This window comes from Anthonomus grandis, chromosome 16 (genome assembly GCF_022605725.1).
Source record: "Anthonomus grandis grandis chromosome 16, icAntGran1.3, whole genome shotgun sequence".
Lineage (NCBI taxonomy): Eukaryota > Metazoa > Arthropoda > Insecta > Coleoptera > Curculionidae > Anthonomus > Anthonomus grandis.
The window spans coordinates 10162400-10184278 of record NC_065561.1 but is presented as its reverse complement, the minus strand read 5'-3'; the positions used below and the strand labels follow the sequence as shown (position 1 = coordinate 10184278).

Here is a 21879-nt window from a genome sequence, read left to right as displayed (position 1 = left end):
AAAATGATTTTCCTGAGAATAAAAAAGTGTCCATCGGTCTTGTATATCTGCACTTTTAATATAACGGAAGCAAAGGCTGGTAAAAAATGTGCTATTTGTGTTGGACAATTTCACCCTCATTGTATAAGAAAACATAACAATATGCCCCCGATAGTAAACAAATATATATGTAATGGCTGTATTAAAGAGTGTAATAATAAAAACCAGTAAGCTGTAATAAGACTGTTGTAATATACTAAAATTAGATGTCTAAATGGAATTTATTATATAATTAGCTGTAACACAATAATATTAAATTTGTGATTTTATAAATTTGCACTTTTCGGTTTCAATATTAAAATTTAAATAAAAATAAAGTAAATCCATGTAGGTATACCTAGTTTTCATTGAAATCTCAAACCGTACACCAGGTGCCAATCACTATGTCCTGAGGTGCCAATGGTATTTTTTATAGTGCCAATAATACATATAATCTTATATTAATCATACTTTTACGATTTAATTATTAAATATATTCCCAATACATATTTATTTATGATAGATATTTAAAAAACCCAATATAAAACTATTTATTATTTTATACGGAAAAAAAAGTGCCGATAACTGTACTGTTTACCCTATATAAGTATTTCGATATTGTGAACATCACACGTCTAGTTCAGTCAGTAATTAGCGTAATATATGATTCTCAAAATATGAGCCTGATTTATAAACCCTTTTTTTGAAAAACTTACCTGGGTGTTAATGTCATCGTTGATATCATCATTATCGCTGTCTTAGTTTGAGCGGTTTGTTCAAGCAATATCTTGATCACCTAGGAAACTAAATAAAAATACAAGTTAGTAAGCATTTAACCAGAGAAACTATGTCGGTCGGTAGCGAGCTAAATAATAGTAATACTAATGCAGAAAAAGCTTACCTTAACATCCGAAAGTACCACAGCTTCGGCTTGTATACGTCGTCACTTGACGCTCCTGACTTCAAAGAGTCTTTAAGTTTTTTTATTTTCCTTTCTATAGGCACTTCTCAGGTTATTTATTTTTTTGATCACAGCATCTTTTGTAGCATTCGGCTCAATCTCTTTTAATTTCTCTGCCAATCTTGCATATCCCGCATTTTTTTATTTCTGTCGTGGTCTTCTTTCTCGTGGTACTATACTTTCATATATTTTAATAAAATCTTCTACAAATTGACGGCTCATAGTTTTGTAATCACGCACGATATTAATCTAGCAAAAACTACTCATATACTGATAAATTACCCTACGATACTACCACACATGCCGAGTTTGGCCTGTTCAGACAAGTCTGCGCAGTTATTCACGATGGTTTTTCGATCAGGATTTTGTGGACTGTACAGTCCGTCGGCAGCCTCAAGGTTTTCACCACAAACGTTGAGGAAAAACTCAAGGCTTGAACTGCGCAGTCCAAACCTTGAGGAAAAAACTCTATGTGTGTGGCTGCCTTTAGCAATGTATCTTATGAATTTACGTTGAACTTTTTCTAGACACATTATATATTTAGCATAATAAGCATACTATACTTTTTTAGAACATTAAGGGGATTTTCTTTAGCTCATTTACGCTTAGTATTAAATAAAATTTGCTATATTACAGTTACAAATGTTTATTTAATAGATGTGCAGTCTTGCGTGAATTAATTATATTGGGGTAGAAATTCAACTTTATGCAAAACAGATTCATCCACCCCCACTATGTTTGTCATTAACGGTCTCTTAATAACAGCGGACGCCCTTTGAGAGTTACCGAATTCTCAGGACCTTCATATATACTAACTAAAGTTTGTTTATTTGGTAACATGCAATATATCTATGCTAAGTCTACCGGGCTGTTTTGAATTTACCTTAGCATCCGTAAATATATTAGATATAGTATATTGATCATTTCTCTATTTGCAAAATTAACTATTCTGCAAAGTAAGCAGCGTTATTGTTTCAATTCACAGGCAGAAGGAGAAATGAAACTTTAGCCTTTATTTTAAAAACTTCAATTATATTTTGCTCTTTATCAGCTATTCCGGAAATTTATTATATCCTAAAAAGGTGCATATGGGTTACAGTAGTATTTCTTTAATAACAAATTTTGGATGGGAACCTAATGACCCAGGATTTCATTAAAAAATGTAATATTCATAAGAAAGAAACTGGCTGTAAAATTTATTATATCATTATCTGTCGATTAATTCTTGAGTATTTAGATACCTTTTGCCTGCATTTTTTCGTCGCAATTTTTTTTTTTTGTAACAATTAATTAGTATTTTAGTGTTTATTGGCGTTATGGTGTACTGTTCGGTGCATTGATTGTTTAGTTTTTTTAGAAGAACTGACAATGACTTCTCAAAATCGAGTTTTGTCACAAAAATTTTGCGGATTTTTCCCGCCAAAACTATATGAAAAGTAAGGTTAATTGCAACTGTCATTCTTTTTGTCATCTGTTGACACTTGGTCAGCAAAGTATCAAACGTCACTTCTTCTTTTTCTTCTGTAAGTTTGAATTCCTAATATGGACAACTGCTATAAATGCAAGCAGGACTATGTTCTTAAGGAGGATAAATCGCAATATTTGGATTTCAATGCGATATATGCCAAAACGTAATATGCGCAAGTTGTGGTAGGGTAAGCGCATCCGAAGTTCGCGTTCGGATCCTCATGATCAGATCACTGATGCACTTTTGCTCTAACTGCATCAATTCAACCATTAAAAATATGTCTAATGTTAGACTGTGTCTTTCTAATTGCGAGAGGGAAGTGAAAAATAATCGGGCTAAGTTTGAGGAGCTAAATAAACAGGTCAAATCCAATGAGGAGGAACGTAAACTGCTCAAATAATTAAAATCGAATGCTAGCGATATTGTCAACCTGGAAAATAAAGTTAAACTTATAGAAGAACATGCTTTAAAGCCCGCTGTATCAACTCAAGAAGTGCACTGGAAAAACTTAAATTATCAATTAGTAAAAATTTTACAGAAGCTTTGAACAAGCAAGCCAATAGGTGTCCAACTTGGAAGTCTTATGAAAGATGTTAAGCAAAATTGCTTGGAGTTGTAAAGATCACTCTTAGAATTTCTTAATATGGCTATAAATTTAAATTCTCAGAGATACATAACATAAAAAAGACCAATAGCAATATTTCACAAAACCTCATATATCAGCACAGAACATAAATCATGTTGTATTGCAAGCCTCAACCCAACAGACATCGCATGCCCAAAACTTATAAATACTTGCATTATTTAGGAAAAAATAAGTTATTTGAATTTTTTCACAAATTAAGTTTTATAATAACCAAAATAATGTAATAAAAAAAGGAAAATTTAAGTGAGAACCATTATAATTCTTTAAGCTATTACCCAATTATTGTTTTACTACTACCTAAAAACCAGAATCAACACTTTCCTACATTTACAGATAGTTTATATATGTTTTAGCAAATAACCTAAAATGTATTCGTTCACCGTATCAGTTTTCCAGAAAACACCATTTCATTTAGCCAGCTGTCCTGTTTATGAGTTTATTAACCAAACAGTTTTAGTTAATAAAACCACTTATCCAAGCCAATCAATTTCCATTAGAACGGCATGAAATGATTTAATAAAGCGAAATCCCACAATATAATTTTTCCCGAAAATATTAATAATTAGGATAATGCATCTTTTTTTTAATAATTATTGTTTTCCAAGCACGAGGTAAAATATTGAGGATTTGGTATAATTATTACAGATTGATTGGTTTTCGGACGACAAAAATCAATTTTTTTAAATTTTTTATATAAATAGCTTAAGAATTTGTGACATTGCACGTTTTTGTGCAAGCTTTTGTTTCGATATTTTAGATATTTATTTTAAAAGTCATTTCTTCCATATTGGAATTTATTACTAAATATAAAAAAGTAAATTTAAAAATGTATATTTACTATTTATATATACAGGGTGTTCATTTGAAAACTTCCCACCACGGATTTATCGAAAACCACTGTTTAAAAAAAAAAAACGCCGAAATACGTCAAAAGGTTTGTCAAGGGGGACAACTTTCTAACCTAAAATTACTTCACCTCCTTTCACCCTCTGCCCCCCAGAGTCATCCCCTTAAAAATTTTAAATGGCAAGGGGTATCGAGTAATAGCTTGTTTAAAAGGTCTTTCGAAGTCTTTTATTTTGACGTTTGATTTTTTTAAATCGGTCGATTCGTTTTCGAGAAAATTAGAAAAATCTTTGTTTATCCTAATTTATTCAGATAGAAAACAAAAACATGAAAATATCAGTTTTTATTTCAATAAGTGTTCAAAATGTTTCCCGTTTTTGGCGAAACAATGATATAGGCGATGTTCAAATTCCTGACGGACATTTTCAAAAACACCTTGTGGTATATCATGGCAGCTGTCGATGATGCGTTGACGAAGTTCATCCAAACTTTCAGGTTGGGGAGTAAACACAATAGATTTCAAATGATCCCATAGAAAAAGTCTAACGGCGTTATATCAGGAGATCTGGCAGGCCCCCTTCGCCCTATCCATTTATCTGGAAACTCGTCGTCTAGTCATTGCCGAACGGGAAGAACATAGTGAGGAGAAGCGCCATCTTGCTGGAAATATATTTCAGTATAAAAAGCATTTCCTTTAAAAAAATATACTAGTACCCTTTAAAATAATAGCCAATATTACATTAAAAACCAAAAATGTTTTTAAACCGCTGGTAACAGTCGTCCAAACCGGTACTCAATATAAATAGTGAATAATACGGCGATAAAGAATTCATTGTTTAACCGGTCCACTTACACCCCGAGATAATCCGTTATGTGTTAGAGTAAAACGAGTCGACTATAGCCTGTGATTATATATTGTGACACCTTGACTTTGTGTTTAAGAAAAAATTATTGAAAAGCTTACACGTCTCGAGAGATACGTTCTAAGCTAACGCTATGGCTTCCTGTGAAATGTAAGTTTTAACCTGCGTGACCCAAAAATCTTGTACTTTAATTAAAAGCGCACTTTAATGTTTAACTTATGTCATCATCATCATCCAGCCTGGTGTTGAGTCCATTGCTGGACATAGGGCTCCACTAGAACAGAACTGCTTCGCTGTTTCTGCCTTGAGCTACTCTAATCCAGTGTTTCTGTCCCCCCTATCTCCTCTGCTTCTCTGGTCTACGCGAGATTTCCAATTTATTATTCTTACTAGCCACCTGTTTTCTCTAAGTCTCGCAATATGTCTTGCCCATTTCTATTTAAGTGTCGTTATTTGTTGTACTACAATTATATCTTGTACTTTGGACGTGTTTTTCTTACACAATCTTGAATTCGAATTTCAAGAGTAGCTCTCTCCATTTTTCCTCGAGCAACCTCTAATTTAGGTATGGTGTTCTTTGTCAGCCTAAGCGTTTCAACATTATAAGTCATTACTGGCAATTCGCATTGATTGTGTGCTTTTGTTTTTGGGTTTATTGGTATATTGCTTTTAATTCCAGCTTTCTTTGTAGTTTTAGTATTTATCTCTATTTATTCTAATTATTAATGTCTGTCATAAATACTTGTATTTGACGACTGCTTCAATGATTTTGCTCCCTAGAGATATAAATTACCGTAGTAGCAAATTATTCATGAGTTTTATTTTTTGGTGACTTATATACAGACCAACTTTTTTTGTTGCAGCTCTTTTATCGTTGAACTAGCCTCCTCCAAATTATATCTTATCAGTATTGTGTTGTCGATTGTTTAATCTACTTCCGTCTTCGCTGATGACCTTTATTATCCTAATCTAGATTCATGAAAGCATGTTCTAGAACAGTTTGTCTGCAAAGTATCACCCCTTTTTGCATAGGAAAATCTGAAAAAGTATTAGTGATCTTAATACTAGCCGCTAAGTTATTACTACATGTTATGTACCAAACGAGTTTATCTGTAGTTTATCCGATATTGACGATGGTAACAGATTTTTTCTAAAAGTCAACAAATACAAGCATCAATAACCTATTGAATTCTTTCGTTTTCTCAATGAGTAGGTTTAATATAAGAAGATGGTCATTTGTGAACTAAATGAAAACCTAGTTGTCTAACTCGTAAAAATCTAGTTTCTTATCCTGTCTATTATTTATAATCCTTGTGAAAAGCTTGCATCGGTTGGATAGTAAGCAAATAGGCAAGTAATTTTCTCAATTCAGCAGTGTCCTTTTTATGTACCAGGATCAATACTATGTTATTCATGCTTTGTAATAAGGAAGCATTATATAGGTATCAATTGGAAAATTTTTTATTGATTCTAATCAAGTGTTACCTCCAATTTTGAGTGCTTCTGTGATTATTTGTTCTTCGCCTGATAATTTAATATTTTTCATGTCTTGTAATGATTTTTTAACTTCGTGTATTGTAATCTGGCAAAATTTCTTCGATCATTGATTTATTATTATTACGTATAATCATTTTTATTTCATAATCTTCTTTAGTTCTTCTCCCAATTGAAGTCTGTTTTTGTATAGCTCTGCATAACATTATTTTACTCTTTGAAATAATTTATGTCTATTGTGTGAGTAATTTTTTTGAAAACTTTCAGGCTTTTATTTTCATGTAATGCACTCTTCATTTGTACAGCGAGTGTATCTCAGCACCTGTACATCTGGTAATAATGATTTTTTTTTTATTATTATAAAAACAGCCATAAGAAAATTCTGAAAATTATTTTAAGTTCGGTATTTCACCGCTATTAAATAAAAAACGTCCTTTTTCCGAAAACTTATACATTAACCTACACTTTCAATAATCCTGTTAGAAAGCCCAAAAAATTCTCTATAATTTTGGTTTAATGCTCATTGGCTTACGAGTGCGAGTAGGTGGGGAAAGCTCTTGAAATATTATTAAAATCGGTGTAAATTCTAAACAACTCATTTGATTTCAGTAATTCAAAATCTGTTTGAAAAATCCATGTAGCTGTTTTAAATATTCGATATCATTACTACTCTATAGTTCCTAGTAAAAGAGTTAGAGTGTGGTTAAGTTGTGGTTAAGTTAAGGTGCATTTTATAATAAACCCAGTTTTTTTATTTTACTCCAAAAGTTCAAATTACATGGTATACTTTTGACATCAAATCAAACAAAATCATTTTGGTTTAAGGCTTATTGGCCTACAAACGATTGTACATTCATTCATTTTACTCCAAAAGTTTAGGTTAAACGGTATATCTTTGACAACATATTTGAAAAGTAAATAAAATTTGCAAAAATACTGTAAAAACCGAATAATGATATCTTGACTCATTTTAAAGTTATAGGGAATTAAAGTTTTTTGTGCGCACCGAGTCAAAACTTATATACCGCCATCGTTCGGCCTTAGAATGTCTTATTAATATTACTATAGCTGTTTTCTCAAGCTGTTAATAAGATACAGCATGTGGTTATAATTAATAAATTAATACCTAAACTAATGTATCACATAATCAACAGAAGGTTATGTGATTTTTTTAGGAAAACTATTTATAAATGAACTTCTTTTTATATGTAAATTATGGTCCTTAAAAGGACCGATTTTAAATCCAAATATATTAGGTATTTAATGCCTTGATAGATGTCAAACTGCTTTTCATCACAGTCGAAATAAGCTTCTAATCTTCTTTGGGTAGTTAAAACTGCTGTTTCGATTTCAGCAGGTGATATTTGATTAATGGCATCAAGGATTCTGTTTTTCATCTTATGTCTAGTTGTGGGTGGAATTTGGTACACAATATCTTTTAAACCACCCCTTAGGTAAAAATCGAGGCATCATAAATTGGGTGACCTGACCGGCCCAGGAAATTAGACTTTCCCTTCCGATCTAGCGCCCTTGAAAATAATTTAAAAAAAAAAACAATTTCTATTCCGATAATGCCACACCACATGTTTACCCTCCAGCGCCCTTGGTGATGGACTTCTCCAACTAGGATTTTCAGCCGACCAAAAATGTATATTAAGTCTGATGTTGAATCTACCATCAGTACTACTAGCCTCATCGGTCTACAGAATATGTGGCTAAAAAACCCTGTTTTTGCAAATCATTTCAAGCATACAATGACAAAAATTAATTTTGCACTCAAAATCATGTTCGCTTGAGGCAAAGGTACAGTCTTAAACTAATAGTGTAAGAGCCAGCGACACTCGACCCTACGTCAGCGGGAACTGTGTTTTGAATAATAACAGTGCATAGTTTGGACACGGGCGAGTATGGAACACCCTTATCGACCGGGCAAATCCTGTACCAATTAGTGTAATTAATTAATAAAAAATACGAAAATCTTGATTCGTAACGTACTTAAGAATGAAATAAATAAGTACATGACATTGAAGGGGACAGGTGGCACTTTAAGGAAATATATGTGTGCCGCCCCCTCCCTTGTGCCGAACCCCTGTTGACCGAGCGCAAAGGGATTGCTTGTAATATTGTGCTTACATCATCAAGAATTTTGACAATTTTTTTTTAAATTGAAGCTTAGAATGTGCACATCAAGAATAATTATGTGTGTCGTGGAAATTCGTATGCCAAATGCGATGTTGACCGGTTTTTATCGGTTGACTTCAGCCCAATACCAAGATCTTTACGACTTATTTTGGGTACTGTACATAGCAGAAAACGGAAACTTTGTCCGTTTTTTCTTCAGGACACTGTACATTCCTAGAACAGGATTCTCTAGAATTTGTGTCCACCCTATCCGTGTATAATGAGCGTGTCGAATTGGGTGCCTAAGCCAGCAGCTAGAGGTAAGCGGAGACGCAGTTTGGCTCAAGCAGGCGCAAGGTACAGGAGAAGAAATTAGTCATACCATTCACGGATATTTCATTTGAAAGGTGTCGTAATGCAATAGCATTTCGTGAGAAAAGAAAATTTAAATACGGAGGTCTAAAATTTTCCGAGAAATTAAGGGAAAATGATGGATATCACAGACAGTGCTACCAAAAGGCTTGTGTCATCAAAAGTAGATGGAAAGAAGAATTCGAAACTTTTTGCGGGGAGAAACATGTTGTAAGTACATAAATGTTCATACCAACTACAGGTTGTATGAAACTATATTTCATTGATGATTACTGCAGTAATTTCATTGGAAGTAAAATCTTGAATTCTGTTCTGAAATTTTGTAGTATTTTTTCTAATGACGTTAATAACGCATAAGTGATCAATTTATCGAAAATTGAAGTCACATATTCTTATCATTCACTGAAGTTAGAATTGTAAATCGCGAACGGATTCAGTCGCGCATGTGCATTAATCAAATGTCACTCGCGATGCATATGGAAGCTTGAAGTCCTGAAAAATTTTCGTAGGATTTTTAAAGGACGGTGAATTGAATGAATGAGTTCAATAAACTTTTTCCAAGACATCAAGTTAATGGGAAAATTTATTGTAATGAGTGAAAGTACTTGTCAATAAATTACAATTTCATTCGCAAAATTTTATGAGTTTCAGCAAAGAAAATTATTATTTGATAAAATTTATTGAGAAAATTGAAAAATGTAATTCCTGAACATTATCTTACCAAAAAATTAAGTAAATTCAATACATTCAATTGCAGTGTTTTTTAATAAATCTACTTTATTGAAAAAGTGCTTTTAATTAATAAAAGTACTTTTAAATAAATAAACTGATTTCATTCGTGGAATTGTACGAGTTTTAGCAGAGAAAATTATTTTTCGATAAAAGTCATTGAGAAAATTGAAAAATAAAATTCCTCAACATTACCTTCCAAAAAAATTGAATAAATTGAATAATTTTTTTTTTCATTTAATTGCAGTATTCTTCAGTAACTCTACTTTTTTGAAAAAGTTTTGTCAATGAATAAAAGTACTCTTAAATTAATTTCTCTTTTCAATCCAACGGAAAATGTGTGGGAAGCGAATAATAGTAAGTTGCGTCCATGTTGGTTCGAAGGTGAACCTACGCCATTATCTGTGGAAGATATTTTAGTCGCTACCACAGAGAGAGAAGAAGAAAATGATGATGATGATGACATTGACTTTGACAATGAGGCCGTTTGTAACGAAGAAAGTGACGATTCTGATGATGAGTATTCATAAGTACATGTCCCGGTAGCCATTAAATAAATAAATAAATAAATAAATAAATAGGGTCTTTAATAAGTCAAACAAAGTTACAAAAAAATTATTTTTTTTTAAACAAATAATAATATACAAAATAATGTAATTTAAATAGTACAGGAATGGCGAAGTCTAGCAAATAAATGCTATTCTACTTAACCATGTGCATGTACCTATGCTTACTAAAAGTAAGAGAAGAAAAAAAGAGAATCAATCCCTAAACTGTTAGCCATATTACAAACAAAAACATAACAGAGCCATTCAATACATCACTTCCAGTATCAATGTGAGGGGAGACCCATATACAGTTCTGAACAATCTATGAAGCAGCAGCGAGAAGCGTCTTAAAGATACAAAAAAAAGAACAAAAATAAATCAGATCATAAATTCACTGGACGATTTTGTGTATCTAAAAGATAATTTTTTACTTTAAATTTAAATTTAATAAAATTGAAAAGTCGAAATTCGTCAGGAAGTGAGTTAATCAAGCTAATTGCATTATAAGAAAAAGATCTAGTATAGAGAGCAGTTCGAAATTGTGGCATTGAAAACTTTAACTTATATCTTATATTGACAGAGTGAGCAGAACGTCTTGTTTTAAAAATGGTACGCAAGATATTAAATTTCGATCTTGATTAGATAAAAGTTTATATGTAAAATTACTTAAGTGATGTTTCCAAATATTATCCATTCTTAACCATTTTAAATCGATTATTTTTTGAGAGATGTGATCGCGTTTTTTAAGATCAAAAATTAGACGAGCGCAAGCATTTTGCATTACTTGAAGCATATTTTTGTGAAGCGAGTCAAGGCATGGAAAATAGATAAAATCACAATAATTAAAATTTGAAAGAACAAGAGATTCGGTTAACATTTTTCTAAGTTTAAAATTTAAAAAGTGTCTATTTGTAAACAGAATCTTTAGCCTCGAGAAAGCCTTACGTCTTAACATCTCCACATGAGAACTAAAACGTAATTGGGAATCAATAATAATACCAAGATTACGGGCTACCTCTACAAAGGGCAGTTTGTTGTTATTTACGCAAATATTCATATTTAATTTGACTATTTCTACCGCGTTCTTGTTACCAAAGACCATAAGGTTTGATTTTTTTGAATTTAAGTTAAGGTTATGTTCAAACGAGATCTTACTTAGCAATTCTAAGTCTTCATTTAAGTGAGCAGATGCAGCGTTAAGCTCATTGGGATGAAAAGAAATGTAAAGCTGCGTGTCATCAGCATAAGCCATTACATGACAGTTTTTTAAGGACAATAAAATATCAGCAGTGTAAATTATGAAAAGCAAGGGTCCCAAAATAGACCCTTGTGGAACACCAGATAAAATATCCAGCTTGCTAGAAGACTCATTATGGTACCGAACTTTTTGATATCTATTGGATAAATATGATTTTATTAAGAATACTGAGTCGGCAGAAAACCCAAAGTATTTTAGCTTAGATATTAAAAGTTTATGGTTAATTGTATCAAATGCTTTGGAATAATCAAGCAGGGCTAGCACTGTGACATTGCTGCGATCCGAATTTTCAAAAATGTCATTTGTTACTTTAGTAAGCGCTGTAGATGCACTTAATCCTGCCCTAAATCCACATTGATTATTTGGCAATAAATGTTTAGATAGGAAATAGTCATAAATTTGTTTATACATAATTTTTTCAAAAATTTTAGACGCTGTAGGTAAAATACTTATGATACGCAAATCGGAAAAATCATTAGGATTTGAGATTTTTGCTAGTGGGATTCCAATGGCACTTTTCCATGCAAGTGGAAAATAATTTTGCTCAAAACAACAATTGATTATATGAACCAGGAAAATATCAATGTACGGGCTACAATATTTAAGCATTCTAAGAGAAATATCGTCATCTCCCGAGCTATTCTTTTTTAAATTATGTAATATTTTATTAACTTCCGCAGCATCGGTTAACTCAAATGAAAAGTGGTTAGCTGCACTAAAAACGTTTGTGTCATAAAAATTTATTTTGTTGTCACAGTTATTATTAACGATTTGAAAAAATTGTGCAAAATAAGCATTAATTGCATTAGGATCAGAAACATGAGGTGGTAAATCTTTTTTTGTAGTATCAGAAAAATGTACGTCTAAATTTCGAAGTGTTAACCAGGTTTTATTGCTATTATTTTGTGATGTAATATGATTTAGATAGTTTTGTTTTTCCCGGCGAATCATAGTAACACATAAATTTCTAAGTTGTTTATAGTTGTTCCAATTTTGAATGCTTTTTGTGGATTTAAAAGTTTGTAATGCTTTATTTTTGTCACTAATAAGCATTCTTAAATTGGGTGTCAACCATTCAGCTTTTGGTTTTGTGATTTTTCGTGTTTTTAGTGGAGCATGCTTATCAAACAATGTTAAGATAAAGCTATTTAAAATATTAATTTTAACATCAATGTTGTTCTCTGTTATTATAGAGTGCCATTCCAAAGACTGAAAGTCTTTAAGAAAGTCTTGATAATTGAAGGTATTAAAACAACGGTAATTTAACATTTTTGGGGTGACTTTAATTTTAGGAGCACAAATTTCACAGTATGTAAGTCTATGATTGGAAATTAGATCTGCATTAACTGTTCCACAATCTTTGAGACTCAATGACTTAGAAATAAAAATAGGATCGACCAAGGTACTTGAAGTGGATGCTATAAGAGTAGGTTCATTAATAATTTGTATTAAATTGTATGTTTCCAAGCACGTAAGAATTGGATTAGGAATGTTAAAAAAATTTACATTAAAGTCACCAACACAAATGACATTATCAAAATTTGTACACAGACAATATATTATCAATGTCTGACATAATATGTAAGACATAATATTATCAATGTCTGATACAAATGATGTTATATTAGACTTAGGTGGTCTGTAGCAGACTTCAATACAGTACTTTTGATTGCGAATTTTTAACTTTATAAATAAATGCTCAAGAGAATTACTTACTTGAATATCAAAGTCTATTTTATTATAGGGAATAGTATTTTTAATATATGCTAAGATTCCACCTCCTCTACCATGCTCTCTATCTTTACGAATGGCTTTAAAACCAGCTATATTAAATATTTCAAGATTTGTATTAGGCGTTAACCAACTCTCAGTTACCATGACTATGTATTGGGAGTTGTTTTGTTGGACTAAAAGGGAAAAATCATGAAATCCAGTGAATATGGACCGGACATTTAAATGTGCAATCTTCATTGTCAGTTCAATGATATCTCAAAAATAAAAATAAAAAAAAAACATATCGCCGCTGCTAGAAATACACAATAATATAATAATGTCTCGACTCACAAATAAAAATCAATCAACAAAAAAAAAATATATACATATATATATGTATCTATATGTATACCTTTGTAATCAGCTGCCCCTCACACAAACAAAATTAGAAAGAATTAATAGTATTAAAAAGGCTCAACAATATTTGTCTATACCAAAATCTACTAATAATATTACCTAACAGCAGAATTATAAACAATCCTGTATGATCCCAATCAGTTCTCTCCTCTTTCTCCCCACAATCGATAAGTTTATTTCATGCTGCTCAATGCTTCAAAAAAAATACATACAGTATATATTCCTTCAATTCAAAACAAAAATAAAGATTTTCATTTTAGTGTTTTACACCAGTAATTAAATCTAGAAGTACTAGAGATAGACTTTCCTCAAATCTATAAATCGTTAAATGAATATTTATAAGATAATATTAACAATATTATACCCAAAAGAAAAAAGTACGTGAAAATGCAAAAGAAAAAAGAAAGGGAAAAAAAAACTCCCAAAAAATACAGTACTGCATATTAAATATTAAATTTAGTTATCCAATGCGGAATCCCCATTAAATATAAATACTAATACAAAAAGAAAAACAGAACCCTGCAATAAAAACCTTGCCCTTTTGTTACAATATTAGGGTTAATCTAAAGAATAAAAAACAACTAGTACCCTGATAATACAAGTATGACATACAACAAACAGTACATATTTAGTAACAATAATAATATCACTAGTACAAATTAGAGAAAGGGCGATTTCTTACTTTTAATTTACGACCCTTCAGAAGTCGGTAATTCAGATTCACTTTTTATCAGCTTTTTCACACCAATAGAGTCAACAAAGTACACTAGACCACCAAAAGTCCAGGTAGAGTTGCCGTAAATCGATTTCGCTCCTTTAAAAATTCGCAGATTTACCGGAGTTAACAGTTCCGACACTAAATATGGACTATTTTTCAGTTTCCTTTTATTAAAATACACAAGGTCGCGCGCCCATTGTTGACAAAAATTAATAACCAGAGGCCTGGGCCGATCATTGGAATATTTTGCATCCTTTCTGCCTAAGCGGTAACAATTGCTTATGTCGTTTTTTGATAAATTCACAGATAGTTTGTTACTTAATACATTTATTACAGAAGTATATACACTATCGGACAAAAGTAGAGAAACTTCTAAAAATTCTTTGATTTACGGAAACCATGTATTTAAATTAAATATTTACTACAAATATTGTAGTTCTCAACAACTGCGTTTTTTTACCGCCAGTATATCAGTTGTTTATTTACAATAAAAGAATTCAAATATTTTCGGATGGACATAAGTAGAGAAACCTAAATATCAATCGTCCAAATTTAGTATTTAGTTCGCTTTACGTGAGTTCTGTTGATAGTTTTGCATAGTTTTTTTAATCAACATGCCTCGCGGAAGATATTTGTCTGAAGACCTTCGTAGAAAAATAGTTGATGCACACAAGAGTGGTATACGACAAGTGGACATTAGTAAAACGCTTAATTTGCATAAGTCCGTTGTTAGCAAGACAATTTCTAATTTTAAAACACGAAATTCAACAAAAAGCATTAAAAAAAGTGGCCGCCCAAGAAAAACAACCAAACACATGGAAATGATGATAAAAAGAATTGCCCAGTCTGATCCTCACAAATCAGCAAATAAAATTTTAAGTGAATTACCTGGTGTTAATGTTAGTTCTAAGACCATACAAAGACGACTGAGGGAAGGAGGATTATTTAGTAGAAGAGCCGCTAAAAAGCCGTTTATTAGCAAGAAGAATCAGAAGGCCCGACTCAACTTTGCACAAAAATATTTGCATTGGACAACCAACGACTGGAAAAAAGTTCTTTTTACTGATGAAAGTAAGTTCAATTTGTTTGGGTCCGATGGAATCTCATGGGTACATCGACCACAAGGCAAAAGATTCGATCCAAGATATACACAGCCTACGGTAAAGCATGGTGGTGGCTCCTGCATGGTATGGGGTTGGTTCTCTGGGTTCGGTACAGGACCATTACACATCATTGAGGGTATCATGGATCGATTTGTGTATTTAGACATCCTACAAAATGTAATGCTACCCTTTGCTGAGGATAATTTACCTTTGACTTGGATATTCCTACAAGATAACGACCCCAAACATAAATCAAAGGTTGTCAAAGATTGGTTTTTATCGGAAAATATTAGGGTTATGGACTTTCCTGCGCAAAGTCCCGATCTTAACCCGATTGAAAACCTCTGGGAGGAACTAGACCGGCGTGTAAGGCAACATCAGATCAGTAATAAAAATGATCTTATAAAAGTTTTACAAGATTCCTGGAATTCTATTGGAGAGGAAACCATTATGAAACTGTTGGAATCCATGCCAAATCGATGCCGCGAGGTGATTGCCAATAAGGGATACTCTACTTACTATTAATTTTTCTAAGATAGAAATAAGAAATAACTTGTACTTTTGGAATAAAATTTAGTTTCTCTACTTTTGTCTCATAAATATTTTGTTTAATTAAATTAAATCTTAGGATTTTCTTCTACAATTTATTTTACTTTATACAAATTAAGTCTTAACAATTATTGTTGATTTTCATTATGTGTAGAACTGCATTAGTTTTGAAGTATTCAAATAAAACGCAAATTTAAAAAGTTTCTCTACTTTTGTCCGATAGTGTACGTCATTAACTGAATCTTCCTTGAGTCCATGAAAAAGAAGAGAATGTTTGTTTGATTTAAGTTGAAAGTTGTCAATATGGCGCCTAATAATTTCTTGCTCCTTTTTTAACAGCATAACGTCAGTTTTTAATGAATCCAAGGAGTCATTTATGTTTCTTTCAAATAAGTTAAATGTTGCTAATAGGTTTTGATCCTCATTACTTAAGTCGACAGTAGAAGGCTTACCTCGTTGACTGAGTTGCGATTTAAAGGCTTCCATAGCCTTAGTAAATTCCGCCGCCATGTCTTCGACTCGAGCATTTAGGCTTGTTATTGTTACGGCTGGTTTTGGAGGCATCTTTACACAGGTCTTCTTTTCCACAGAAAAAAACGCACTTATGGGGAAATTAAATCAAAGAGAACTACACATTAAACGCAAAAATTCTGCGAATAACACTGAAATTTAACTAAAACAAGCAGAGAGCACGCACATGCGTCTACTCGATACACTGCACCATGTTGTTGTTTGTCACCATTAGCTTGTTTGTTTCGTATTGCGCAAATTGTATTAATTACAGAACGCTTCATTTTTATATTGTATAAATTTGTCCAGTAATAAATGTATCACGCTTGTACTCGTAGAGTAAGTTTCGTCAATATGTCCTCATTTGTATGTGTGTTGATAAAATAACTTTTTGACAAATCCTAAGTGTCAATTGAAAACACTTCCTCTACAACATATTCAAATAATACGTCAGTTACTTGCATTTCTAAAATATTGCTGTATATAGAAATTAGCTAAAAATTATCAATTTTTTATTGCAAATTATGCAAATTTCACTTTTAAGTAGACGTTTATATTTCCGAAAAGTTTATGATAATGGAGGATCGAGGATAATTGTTTTTTAATGAGAAGATGAGAAGCGATCGTAACGGAGATTTAAAAAAAGATAAATATATAACAAATTGACAAAAATTAATCATTTAAAAGTGGAAACATTCCATGCTTCCATGTAAATACAATTTAAATGGCAGAAATACTTTGCAATTAATCGCAGAAGTGTGAATTCAATTAGTTGATTGAATTACAATGATCTTGGTATAGAGCTGAAGTCGACCGATAAAAACCGGACAACATCGCATTTGGCACACATAATTATTCTTGATGATGTAAGCACAATAGTTAAAAGCAACTCCTTTACGCTCGGTCAACAGGGGTTCGGCACAAGGGAGAGGGCGGCACACATATATTTCCTTAAAGTGCTACCTGTCCCCTTCAATGTCATGTACTTATTTATTTCTTTCCTAGGTACGTTACGAATCAAGATTTTCGTATTTTTCATTAATTAATTACACTAATTGGCACAGGATTTGCCCGGTCGACAAGGGTGTTTCATACTCGCCCGTGTCCAAGCTATGCACTGTTATTATTTATATCGCAATTCCCGATGACGTAGGGTCGAGTGTCGCTGGCTCTTCTACTATAAAGAAATGCCTTTATATATTCGAGAAGAAAATGCTATTAAAACGGTGTATTAAACGGAATGTGCGCTAATGCATTTACTTACATGTGGTATTTTAGTATATTTCGAACAATTATTTCCAAATCTAAAGATAACGCCAGAGTTCCAATTGCCTATTAAATACTATATAAGCCAACACATTAATAATGTTCTCTTCCATTCCATAGATTAATATTTCTTAGATAGGAAACTCCCATAAAAGCCAATATAACATTGAACGCCGATTGACTGTTGCGCCCTCTGATTAGCGAGGAGTAGTACTAACCGAAGGAAAGATGGGTTTGTGAGGTCATAATAGCGGGTAATTTAAAATTTGATTATGGCCCCAAATTTGAATTTCGCTCTACTATGCGCCTAAATTATTGAAAAATGTGTGGTTCTTTCAGAAATTATAGTAGGCAGGTTGAAAAAGTATTAAATCGGGACTTTTTTTATCCCTATATTAAATAAAGTCTTTGATTTGTCACTTTTTTTATTTGCGTACTATAGTTTCTGAAAGACCCATACATTTCCTACTAGATCGATAGGGTATCAAAAAATAAACAAGAAATATTTAGAAAATGTATTACTATATTATAAGAAGAAATTATAGCAAAAAATTCATAACTTATACAATAAAAATTAACAGTTGTACAGGCTTGTTAAAATATTAAATAAAATGTAAAAATTCTTTTAAGTTCCATAGCGTATATACATACAACTTAATTAATTGAGGAACTTTGTTGCATGAAGAGCAAATTTTGCAAAGTAGAATTTATACTGGATGTAGCAAAAGGTTGTCGTAAATGTACAAAGGCAATAAAATTTTTATTAAATCACCAATTAATTACCCCCACTTAATTCACTAGCCATTTTTCTATTTACCTTTGAAGACTCCAAGATTTGTATAGAATCGAAAATTCCTCATGCGTTGAAACTGCTGGAATTGTTCTTCTCTCAAGTTGGACGTCACATTTTGAGTAAGGTTTGACATTGAGGCTGTCAAAAAGTTTATACAGAAATAAGATGAATTCTGCTTCGTATTACGCTTCACTGGGTGATTTATTTTGGAATCCAATGTCTAAAAATTGAAAACATATTATAAAGTCTTAATTTATAAATCTGTTTGTCATAATTCGACTATGGGAGGTCGAAGTCCAAGCTTACGCAGATGATCTGGTGATCCTGTTAAAAAGAAATAATGAGAAAGCAATCTCAACAGCACTACAAGAAGTGCTGAACATCATTCTAAAATGGTGCAAGAGGTAGGAAATGTCCATTAATTTGCATAAAATGGTAATAGTGCCATTCGCCAGGAAAAAGAATATGGGTGAACTCAAACCGCCAATCCTATATTGACAAAACAATCAAGAAAGCAAAATTGTCCCTATGGAACTGTCGCAGGATATGCGGCAAAACCCGGGGAATGAACCCAAAACAGATGCTGTGGTTATACGCATAGGTTATCGGACCGACGATATCCTACGGCTCTGTGGTGCAATGGAGCAAAGCACAAACACAACTGGCCAAATCAAAACTTAACAGCCTTCAAAGAAAGGCCTGCGTGGTCACTACGGGGGCGATCAGAACCATCCCGACAGCCGCCATTGAAGGACTACTTGGACTAACCCCTCTGCACATACATCTGCAGGGGAAGGCCACAAGAACTACTTATAGGCGGCTCCATGTGATAAATAAGATCTTGGCAAACAAAGTCTGGATGGAATCAACTGAACTGGTTGAGAAGATATGCAATCACAGCACACTTGGTATGCCATAAGACCTAATACCAAGAAAAACACTAAACACGAGTTCATACTCTGTCAACACGCCGAGACTGAGTATAAACAGACATCAGACAAAACAAGCGAACAGAAAATCAATCAGACCGAGCGGACTGGGATCAAAAATAGATGGAACTAAACAAATCGGACATCCGAGTATATTCAGACGGCTCCAAAACCAATTTTGGACTAGAAGCTGGAATATACCGCACTAACCCATAGACAGAAAGATCTATCTGCCTTGGAAAACACTTCTCAATTTTTCAGGCAGAAGTACATACCATTAAAATCTGTGCAAGAATGCTTAACCAAATGCCACTTGAAAACAGAACTATCAAAATCTGTGACAGCATCCATCTACAGTCAGGCGGCGCTAAAAGTGCGAGAATCCCCTACCTGCACATCTAGAGCAATATGGAGCTGTAATAATGAGCTCCTACTACTTGGAAAAGGGAATAAAATTACCCTAACATAAATTCCGGGACATGCTGGGTTTACAAAAAATGAGTCGGCTGACACGCTAGCCGAAAAAGGAGCACAATACGACCTGATAGGTCCAGAATTAGGCCTACATCACCGAATACAATATATGAATGGTGGAAGACGAGACTGCAAGGCACATCCTATGCAGATGTCCGGCACTAGAGGGAATCAGGCAGGCCATCTTTGGCAATGCCTTACCTAAGACAGAAGACATCAATAATGCCAGTCAAATTATGGAACTCTTAAAGAGGGCGGACTTGATTGGGGAAGTATAAACACCTAGGAGTAAGCAGCAATAGACTTAGGGTCGCAGTGGAGTTACCCAAGGTGCCCCACTCACAACAAACCTAACAACATAGGCCTGCCTTATACACGTGATAACCTTGTTGAAACTAAATCTTGCGGATCTAGATTGGACGGTGACAAACTTGCCCGCAATGGCGCTTGTGATTTTCAAACTGGAATCACCTTTCTTCCGCTGTTCTTGAGCATGTTTCTGCTTTTTTTTGTCGCTTTCCTATTGCTGTTCTTTTTTTTGAGTGTCTGTTTTTGTCACCTTTTCCTCTTCTCTCCTTCAGCCCAATCTATGGTGTGTATACACGCGCCTATCCAGGTATACAGCTCTGTTTAAGTGGACCTCTACTTGCAATTCACGCGTGAGACTAGAATGAATTAAACTGGAATACTAAACAAAATTATTGAGCTCCTTCACCCACGATCCCCCTCTACTAGAGCGGGCCTTTCCGCTGAAGAGCACACAGCTCTCTCCATTATCCTTGGGACTCTGTTTTAACAGGGAATCCTGCATCCCATGTCCCAAACATCTAGTCTTCTTGACTACTTCAACCTGGATACAAATTTGTTGAGTTAAGATGCATATTCGCAACACAGTGGTATCAATTTTTTCGAAGAGCAGAGTCGTCATTAATGCTATTACACTTGAGAAGGTGATCTCCAAGCTTGTACTGGAGTGTATAAAGTCTATCAAAAATTAATGTTAATTTTACAAATTCATAAATTTTTGACATTTAAGTTATTATAACTTTATCTGTTTCTTACAAAAAAATCCTTAATTTATATTTATGATAAAAAGTATGTATTTTTTAATATCTTAGGGACCAAGCTACAACTTATCAAGAACCAAATATTTTTCAACTTTGAGGTATTTTTTATTAACTTATTTTTTATATTTAAGATTGTTTTCTTTTCGAGTTCAAAAATGTTAACTTATTCGAGAATATCAGCAATGTAACATTCAGCTAAGCATTCAAACCTTAATGGGTCATTCAAATCATTAAACATTTTTGTTAGATTTATTATGCAAGAATTTAAATTCCGTTGTGCCTTATCTCTCATAACTAATAAAATCCTCATTATTTTCTAAACGCCCTGTAAAATATACATCTTAATTTTAATGCCCCGAACGCAATAAGGAAAATCGAGTATCGTCTCACAATTTTCGGGTCTTTTTTCCTTGAAAAGAGGGCCCTTAGATATTAACTTGTAGTATTCATTATAACGAATTTGAATACTTGCCTCGCTAACAAAAAAGCAGAGATTTTCTTCGGGGTACATTTTGTCAGAGCTCTTCAAACCCCCTACGAGAGTATCCTTTTCTTACGGTTTTTGCTAGCACTCAGAGCCCCTTTCTCATTTTTTTCTTTTTTATTGTTATTTAATTGAGGCCTCACTTCAAAATCACTTAATTTATTACAGATATATTTGAACAACTGACAAGAAAGCAAATGCAATAAGTTCAAGAAACTTTGAACGGTCTTACTTTATATATTTTTTTATCTTACTTTATTAGGTATATTATACAGGGTGGGCCATCGAAAACGTACCGCAAGTCATAAATGCTAGGCAATTTTTTTTTTCAAAAAACCCAGAAACACGTCAATTTTGTTTGTAGGTCGGATAATTTTTTCCGTAAAATGACTGCACAATCTTCAACCCATTAAGTGGGGGTGTTATCCCCTAAACTGTTTCAAATGGGAATGGGGGTTTAATGATACCTTATTAAAAATGGCTATTAATTTCCTATAAGTTGCTGCTTATTTTTTGAAAATTACTCAACTCA

At 33.0% G+C, this 21879-nt stretch overlaps 1 protein-coding gene across 1 annotated transcript in view; it reads left to right on the top strand.

Moving 5' to 3' along the window:
- The window catches only part of LOC126745796 (piggyBac transposable element-derived protein 3-like), a 36579-nt gene that overhangs the window by 2987 nt on the left and 11713 nt on the right, over positions 1-21879 (top strand). The gene's annotated exons all lie outside the window — the stretch shown is intronic.